The sequence below is a fragment of the Chrysochloris asiatica genome, unplaced genomic scaffold (genome assembly GCF_000296735.1).
Source record: "Chrysochloris asiatica unplaced genomic scaffold, ChrAsi1.0 scaffold00001, whole genome shotgun sequence".
Lineage (NCBI taxonomy): Eukaryota > Metazoa > Chordata > Mammalia > Afrosoricida > Chrysochloridae > Chrysochloris > Chrysochloris asiatica.
Window position 1 is genome coordinate 48,524,640 of NW_006408519.1, and position 10,248 is coordinate 48,534,887.

Sequence of the window (10,248 nt, forward strand, 5' to 3'; positions counted from 1 at the left end):
GTGAGGTTGGCCCAGGATCGAGCATTGTTTCGTTCTGCTGTGCATGGGGTCGCTATGAGTCGGTTCCGACTCGATGGCACCTGACAACAACAACAACAAAACACAAAATAAAGCCTGCATACATGGTGATCTATATACCATGGGCAAGGATGGGAAGGTTGACCATCAGTGCCTACAAAAGGGACAGATACATGATAGGTGCTCCATTATCTTACATGGAATCCATTGGAAATATATCAATCCTCCCTAAACATGAAGCATACATTTATTGCCAGTCCAATAGAAATCCTGACAAGATTATTTGGTTGGTTTTTCTTTTAGAATTGTACTGAAATATCATTTTCTTTGAAGTAAATATGTCCATTTGAAGGCATGTAGTTATATGAGTTTTGATGAATATATACATCGGTGTAACCACCATCTCAACCAAGTTACACTATTTTTCTTACCCCAAAACATCTGACAGAACCTTTAGGAACTAGAGGAATTGATACCAAAATACTCACAGTCAAGCAAAGTTCAAGAGTAGCTTAGACAGCTATGACAAACAAGAAGCTAGAGAATTTTACTTTAAAAACATAGATTACTTTTTTAAATCTTTTATTGTGAATTGAGTGATAGTTTACATGGGAGAATATCAGTTTTATACTCATTGCTTCATTGCAATGATTACAATCTCCTCCATGCATCATCATTCAAAAGTATTTGCTTCTATTCCCTCTGTTTTTATTTATTTATTTATTTATTTTGGAGAGGAATGTACACAAAAACAGGAATCTGCAATCATTTAAACAACCAAAAGGTACATTATGGAAGCCTGCCTCCTGGCCTCCAGCACACAGCCTTTCTATTTCCACGAGTCTAAAGTTCTCAGTTGCTCTTTCTCTCCATGTCCTCATCCCTGCCTCCATCTCTGGTGTTGCTGCTTCTCTGGATAGGGTCCCACATTCTGCTCATGTTCCTCTCCCTTGATGGTCCTAGGGTTCTCTGTTCCTGGACTGTAAGATTAACTGCTCCCCCCTTTTTGTTACACAATTTCTATCTTTAAGTTGTGACAATCACAATTAGTCATGATAACTATTATGCACTATTGAATCATAAACGTCTTATCCTCATCTATTTTCACCAGACCCATTTAGATAAGATGAAAACTACTCTGTGGGGATTCTACCTTCCCTCCACACACTTAAAGATTACTCTTTCAAATCTCAATAATAAAAGACATAAAAAAATAATCCATAGGCCTAGTTATGGTATCCAGAAATAGACATACTCAAATATTTAAAAATCTATATCGATGTTACTATGTATACTGAAAATGATATTTTAAACGTTTTAAAGGAATACAACCATGTAAGTTTGTTACAGATTCTCTATGGCTGCTTTCAGGCTACAATGGAAGAAAAGCATGGTTGTGAGGGACCATTTGGCTCAAAAATCTAAAATGTTTACTTTTTCTATAATCCCTTATAGAAAAAGTTGGACAATCTCTAATCAAGACATTTGTTGAATTCTGAATGCTTAGCATGGGAGGCTACAATGTGGAATTATTTGTATTCCATGTTTCCATAATAATAGAAATTTAAAACCTTCTAACTCTTCTCAACCCCTCTCATCATTCCCAAGATTGTTCACAGAAATTTCTGTTATACATATGTATCAAACGGTGGCTCTTCATTATGTTCTGCATTTTCATATTGTTCTGAAGAGTGCCACCCCCTTAGGTGGCACAGAACAAGGTAATGTGTCAGTCGGTTGTACATACGGTTCCTAGGAATTTTAACCAGCTCAATGGAATGTAACAGCAGCAACCTGCTGACATTAAATTCTCTATGATTTTATTTTTAAAACAATACTTTTGTTTTGCTTTCATTTTTTACATTAGTTTTGATAGATATGGAATTACAACATGGTGTTTGTCTTCTTTCAGCATGTTAGTGGTTATCTTATGCATCTTTATTATAAATCAAATACAAATGATCGCTTTTTATCAGTCCCCTTATACTGCTACCTGTTGCCATTAATCATCCATGTGACAGAGTAGAACTGCTCACAGGGTTTCCAAGGCTGCCATATTTCCAGAAGCAGATTGCCACATCTTTCTCCTGTGGAGCAAATGATAGATTCAAAACACGGCCCTTTTGATTAGCAGCCAAGAGTTTAACCAGAGTTCCAGGAATGTCTAGGACCTTGAAATATTCAAATTCCAATGACCTCCTCCATATTTTCTTATTGCCTTAGTATACGAGAGGTCTAATCACTACAGTAACCACTAGAAGAATAGCAATAGAATGTCTAATTAACAATTTAATTAATGGATAACGGAGAACTTCACTTCTGACTAATACGTGGGATCTACTTTTTTTTTTTTTAATGTTTTATTGTGAATTATGTGATAGTTTACATAGGAGAACATTGGTTTTACATTCATCCTATCATATATCGTTTCATTGCCATGGTTTCAATCCCCTTCATGCATCATCAACCAACAAAAGGGTATACACTACAAGCCTGCCCCCTGGTCATCAGCACACAGCCCCTCTCCCTCTCTGTGTCTAAAGTCCCCAGTTGCTCCATCTCTCCACGCCATCGTCTCTGCCTCCATCTCAGGCATCACTGCTTCTCTGGGTAGGGTTCCGCTTTCCACTCTTCTCCCTTGATGGTCCTAGGGACCTCCGCTCCTAGACTGCAAAGTTAATCACTCCCCTCCTTGCTACAAAACATTTCCAACCCTCACAATCAGTCCTGATAGCAATTATTCACTATTGTATCACAAGAGACCCATCCACATTTCATTTCATCAGCCCCACCTAGACAGATTGGATACTACTCAGTAGAGATTCTACCTTCCTCCACGTCCTCTGGATCTAGATTCCCTCTTGAAAGCTTGTAAGCCAGTCACTTATTGCCTTTGTAGCCCCCCCCCCCCCATTTTGGGTAGCCAATGTCCAAGTCGCCTGTCTACTCTGTGTATGGAGGGGGTGGGAATGATCCTTGCTGTAAGGATTTGTTATGGGATCTACTTTTACAACTGTTATACAGAAGTCTTTAACCCTACCTGTGATATTTCATTTAAAAAATGTCTGTAGCAAATAAACAAGATGCTAGGATTTAAATTAACTGATGGTGAGTTTTGTTATTGTTGTTAGGTCATGTCAAGTTGGTACTGACTCAGAATGACTCTCTGCACAATAGAATGAGGTATTGCCCAGTACAGCACCATCCTTAAATATTCTTGTTTCATTTGAGCCCATTTGTGCAGCCAGTGTGTAAATCCATCTCCTTACAGGTCATTTGCATAGTGTAGGTTATTAATGAGTCTTCTTCTAATCCCAATGACACATTATTCTTCATATATTCCAGCCTCTCAGATCATTTGCTCAGCATACAGTGAAAGAATACAACCTTAACATATACCTTTCCTGATTTAAAACCATTCAGAATGTCCTTGTTCTGTTTATACACAGCCTCTTGGTCTATGTACAGGTTCTTCACGAACACAATTAAGTGTTCTGGAATACCCATTCTTGATAATGTTATCCATAGTTTGTCATGATCCACACAGTCCAATGCCTTTGCATAGTCAATAAGTCACAAGTAAACATCTTGCTTGTATTCTATGCTTTCAGTCAAGATCCATTTGATGTCAGCAATGATATCCCTAATTCTACTTCCTCTTTTGAATCCTAACTTTCTGGCAGTTCCAAGTTGATGTACTATTGTAACTGTTTTGTAAGTATCTTCATCCAAGTGTTATTTGCATATAATATTAATTACATGTTTCAAGAGTCTCCACATTATGTTGGATTATTTTTCTTTGGAATGGATCTCTTCTATTATGTTGGCCAGGTAACTGTCTTCCAAATTTCTTGGCACCATGAGTGAGCACCTCCAACATTGCAACAGTTTATTGAAACATTTCTATTTGTATTCTGTCCATTCCTATAGACTTGCTTTTCACCAATGCCTTCCTTGTGGCTTGGACTCTTCCTTCAGTACCGTTGATTCTTGACACAAATGGTGCCTTTGGAAATTATTGAACATCAACCAATTATTTTTGGTACAATGACTCTTTATATTCCTTCCATCTGTTTTTCTATGTATCCTGTGTCAGTCAATATTTGCCCACAGAATCTTCAATATTGAAATCTGTGGCATGAATTTGTTCTTCAGTTCTTTCAGCTTGAGAAATGTTGAGCATGTTCTTCCTTTTTGGTCTTTGCACCTTTCATTATCTTCTTGAGCTGCCCTTTGAAATTTTCTGTTCAGCTCATTTACCTCATTTCTTCCATGAGCTCCAACTTCTCCATGCTTAAAAACAAGTTTCAGAGTTTCTTATGGCATCCATTTTGGTCATTGCCCTCTTTCTTGTTTTCTTAATGTCTTTTTACTTTCTTCCTTTTATGATGCTCTTGATGTCATCCCATAACTCTTCTGGTTAGGGGTCATTTGTCTAATGCATAAAATCTGTTTTTGAGATGATCTCTAAATTCAGGTGGGATATGTTCAAGGTCATATTTTGGTTCTCATTGACTTTAAATGTTTCCTTCATCCTCAGCTGAACTTGCTTATGAGTTCCACAGTCTACCCTTGGCCTTGTTTTGGCTGATAATATTGTGTCTATCCTCTGTCTCTTTTCGCAGATGTAAACCAATTTGATTCTATCTGGTGAGGTCTACACGTATAGTAACCATTTATGTTGTTTAAAAAGTGTTTGTAATGAATAAGTTGTTGGTCTTGTAAAACTCTATCATGTGATCTCCAGCATCATATCTGTCACCAAGGCCAGATTTCCCAACTACCATCCTTCCTTGTTTCCAGCTTCCACAATCCATTAACCAGTAATTATCAATGCTTCTTGATTGCATGTCTGATCAATTTTCATTGCAGAATTTGGTAGAATTCTTCAATTTTATCATCATTAGCTTTAGTGGTTGGTATGTAAATTTGTTTAATAATGTGGTATTGATTGGTTTTCTTGTAGGCATAGCGATATAACCCAGCATTTACTTCAAGATAGACCTTGAAATGATCTTTCAATGATGAATGCAATATCATTTCTCTTTAATTTGTCGTTCTTGGCATAGTAAACCAAATGATCATCTGATTTACAATGACCAATGCCAGTCCATTTGAGTTCACCAATGCCTAGTATATCTATCATTATGCATTCCATTTCATTTTTGACAACTTCCAGTTTCCCTAGATTCATTCTGCATACACTCCATTAGCAATGGAGTTACGTCACATCAGCAGATTAAGGTGTCAGAAGCTTTCCTCCATTCTCATCTTTAATATCTAAGTTGTATTTTGAGGGCATTCCAACCTGAGGAGCTCAACTTCTGTCATTATATTTAATGATGTTCTACTACTATTCACAAGATTGTCAGTGACTGACCATTCAGAGGTGGTCCACCTCTCCTTCTTTCTAATGTTAGTCTGAAAGCTGTGTTAAAACCTGTCTCCCATGGGTGACCATACTGGTATCTCAAATATCAGTGGCTTAACTTCCAGCATCACACTAATACACAAACAAATTGACAGCTGAGTGGTGGAATAGGAAGTGCTTTAAATTTATTTTTGTTTTGTGCAAAATTCAGGAAAGAACAGAAAAGGCAGATGTAAACTCAGCACTCTCTCATAACAGAAAAAAGCAGAGAGAGTGATACGTTTATACCAGTTTTTTTCTGTTCTATCCTGAATGTTTAAAATATTGCACAATAAAAAATAAAAAATAAATCATTAGTGGCTCAGAGACTATGGTCTCAAGGCCAAGTCTCCTACAAGCCACACCATTCAAGGTCACTCAGCTCTCTCCAGGCAAAGGCAGGTTCAACCCAAAGTTCTAAATCCAAACGACATGGCATCCTAAAACCCAAACGTCATCTTACCCCCACATATCCTGCCCCTAATTTATCATATGTGATATGAGAAATTAAACTCATAATATGTGTTGGATTTCATTTCATTTCCAACCCCAAAGCACCAGTCTGCTGAAGAACATTGTAAAAGTCCTTTGTGATTCTTTAATTAGTTTTTTCCTGTTGTTGTTGTACTGGGCTATGTTTTCACTTTGCTCACTTCTCCTTCATTAACTTATGACAAGAAAGTTCAACTTTTAAAAGGGGGGAAGGGGCTAATTAAAATAAGAAAAAGAAATATAAAAACCTTCCAATGACCTCCCACTTCATTAAGAATTAAATCCCTAAACTACATGGCCCTCACTCACACCCATGCCCATCAACTTTATTCAACTCATGGTAAGCCCATGTGTTACAAAATAGAACTTCTCCATAGTGTTAGCTGGGCTATAATCTTTATGGAGACAGATTGCCCAGTCTCTCTGCCATCGAGACACTGGGTGGGTTCGAACCACCAACCTTTAGGTTAGTAGTCCAATGCAAACTATGCCTCCTCAAAGTTATCTATCATCTGGTTCCTGAATGCATTTCTTTTTGTGTATCCTACCACCCTCCCATTACTCCTCTGCTCTGGTCATACTCACTTCAGTTTGTTTTTACTTTCAGACATTGTAGTTAGTTACTGTGTCATCTCAGCATCAGTCTTGGTGCTTCCTCTGATAGGGTCTCTTTCTGCAGGTAGATTCTCTGTAGTCCCTCTCTTCCTCCCTCCAGGTCTCTGTGCTCAAAGCAAGATCTGCCCTGATCAACCGTTTCCCACCATCACTACTGTCTACCCAAGCAAGACAGAAAAAGAAATGATGTATTCAAACTGGTTTTGGTGAAGGATTTTGAATATACAAGGACTACTAGAAGAACAAACAATAAGTCTTAAGAAGAGATACAGCCAGAATGTTCCTCAAAAGCAAAGACAGTAAGGCTTCAGCTTGCTGACTTCAGACAGGTCATGGGAAAGATCAATCACTAGATGAGATAAAGTGGAGGGTCAGGGAAGGCAAGCTTTCATCATTGATAGATTGACACAACCATGTACTCAAAGATACCAATGGTATCAATGAGCATGAAGATCGTGCAATACTGGACAATACACTTCCTGTTATCCATAAGGTTGCTTTGAGTCAGAGCCAACTGGACAGCTACTACCACACTCTGCCTCGACCTTTTTTATTCTTCCTCTTAGCACTTACTCAGGTCATCCCTTAGCATTCACACAACCAAGTGCAAGAAACACACAAAGTCTCCAGATCAAATTATTTGCAAGATATGTCAACCTGGCAGCCTGGTTAGTAAGACGGAATCCTGGTATGGCACTGTAGGATAACCACTAAACTCTTAACCACAATGGTGGCAGTATAAACCCACCAGCCATTCCTCAGAAACCCTATACAGAATTTCTATGAGTCAGAATCCACTCAATGGAACTTAACAACAACAATGCAGACATGATAGATATGAAGCCATGTCCATCTAGCAGGTCCAGAAGGAAGTTAGAGTTTTCAGATTGCTGAGGGTTTCATACTAGAAAACAGGGAGAATGAGTCTCCAACCCTTGAACCTGAATTCCTGCTCACTTCCTTCTTGCCTATGAGCTCTACCCTTCACTATGACATCCTCACATGTGGACATCTAAGCTCAGATATCCAAGTTCTGTCCACACCTCCATAGAGTCACAATCTCACAGATTCCCCTGGGGCCCAGAGGGAGACACATCAGCAGACTGCTCCATTGTTGGGAGCACGGATAAGGAGAAATAAGTTCCCAAAGGTACAAACTACTAAAGGCTTGTATGTTGCTATAATGCTAAAAGCTATGCCATGGGTATTTCAAATACTATTAGAGTCACCCATGGCAAACAAGTTTCAGCAGAACTTACAGACTAAAAAAGACTAGAAAGAAGGTCTAGTGATCTAATTCCAAAAATCAGCTACTAAAAAAAAAAACCTATGAATCTTAATAAAATGTTGTTTGATGTAACGCTGGAAGATGAGCTCCGTAGGTTGGAAGACACTCAAATTACACAGTGGTCACAAGAATAGACACAAGCAAACCAATGATCGTACATGGCACATGACCAGGCAACCTTTCCTTTTTGTTTACATTTGGGGTCACTATGAGTTGGAGCCAACTCCATGGCTATAAACAACAAAAAGTTGCTGGCAGTGGACTCAGGCTGGTTGGGGCTCCAGGTACCCAGAGCCCATGGCTTGTTCTTGGACTGTTGTTGTTGTTGTTATGTGCCGTGGAGTCGCTTCCGACTCATAGCGACCCTGTACAGGGTTTCCAAGGCTGTAAATCTTTACGGGAGCAGAAAGCCTCATCTTTCTCCTGCGGAACAGCTGGTAGTTTCGAACTGCTGACCTTGTGGTTCGCAGCCCAATTCGTAACCACTACGCTACCAGAGCTCCTTTGTTCTTGGGCTAGTCCTGGCTTATTCTCAGGCTCTATGTCTCCCGGACTGATAAGGGAACTCTCCAGATACTCCTGATGTCCATCTCTTTCTGTTCCTTCTGTCTTTCCTGAGGGGTTTGTTCTTTGCTTTTGTTTGCACACACTGATGTCTGCTCCCTATTCCATTGCAACACTCTGTTCCAGCTCTTTTTTTACTGAATTTCAACTGTTTTTGTCTTTCCTAATGCAGATTCCCAAGGAGTAAATTCTGATTTTCTGTTTGGACAGAGTCAGGTTATCAGCCAGTCCTCAAACCAACAGCCCAGTACTGTCCTCTACTCCTGGGTCATGAGCAAATATGTTCAAGCTAAAAACAAGCTGGATGCAGCAGACTGTCTGTTACAAATCTGTGTCTCAAAGTCATGAAATAACTCACACAAGGTCATAGAGTTACTATGGACAGTGTCTGGTTTCAAGCAGATACAACAGTAGGTTTAAGAACATGGGATCTGAAGTCATTTGGCTCATGTTCAAATCCAGCTCTGGCACTTTCTGGTTTTGTGACTTTGAACCTGTTGAATAATCATCCTTTACCTAGTCCAAAGCATACTTGAGGAGATTGCTTAAGTTAATATAAGTAAAACAATTAGAATGGGGCCAGATACTTACTGAGTCCTCAATAAGTGTTCGTTAATAGATTGGGAGAAAGATGCTGCTGTCTGCTCTTGTCAAGATTTACAGTCTCAGAAACCCCAGGGAGCAATTCTACTCTGTTATGAAGGGTCTCTGAGTCAGAATTGACACGATGGCAGTGGGGTGGGCTATTAGCAGTAAATACCCTTACTGTTCTCCTCCATCCAACTCCAGTAATTTACAGTAGGGTCAGGAACTAACATATAAGGTAGATATCTCTTGGAAAATAAATTCTGAATTGCAAACCTGATAAATCCTATACAGGGTCACCATAAGTCAGAACTGACTTGCCAGTACTTAACAACAACAGAGAAAGAAGACAGTGGAAAGTAGGCATGGAAATTACCCAGAAAGCTTCTGAAAGGAAGTGGAGACAAAGAAGAGCAAAGAGCATGGGAAGCATTGGACTAGAGAAGATTTCCAGACCTTTCAAGAAGATTCTAGAAATAGCTTCATTGGGATAAGATTTGGGTGTCCTAAGGGAACATTTTGAAAGGCATAATGAATTTGAATGGTTAAGCACCCATTTACAGAACAGTCATACTTTGCTATAATTATAACTTGCATTACATTCCTTCCTCAGTTGGAGGGTGGAGACAGGTCATCACAATCATTCTATGCCCCATCTATTGGCAAGGTTTTCCTTCTACCATAAGACAGTCTTCTTCCAAGTGGTCATTCCTCCCCTCATTACGTTTGTGTGGAAGCTTGTTAAAAACATTGCCTGGAATGCTAACAGAAGCTTGATCACAGAGCTACTCCAGTTTTCTTGTCTAACTTGAGCTTTCTAACATGACAATGATGAGTAATGTTCTCTGCACAGATGCCATATTGATTTGAGTCCATTCAAGTCTTGCTCACCCCCTGTCTATCTTAGATTCTGTGCCCTTAGACATGGATGGCCTTGGAATCGAGGTAGATCCAGGGAATCTCTCTTTTCTGAACTTCTCCCCTAATTTCCTAAAGACTGACCTAAAGAGAAACCATAAAAAACAAAACTTTATTGCCAGTGAGTCAATCCCAACTCACAGTGACCCATAGGACAGAGTAGAACTGCCCCACAGGGTTTCCAAAGCTGTAAATTTTAAAGGAGCCAACTACCTCAACTTTCTGAGTTGCTAACCTCATTGGTCCTTGATTCTTCTTCTTCAGTCTCATGGTTTGTGAAATATTCTTATATGCAGCCTCTCCTCCCCATTTCTACCATCATTGTTCTGGGTCTAGGCCTACCTCATCTTTTTTTTTT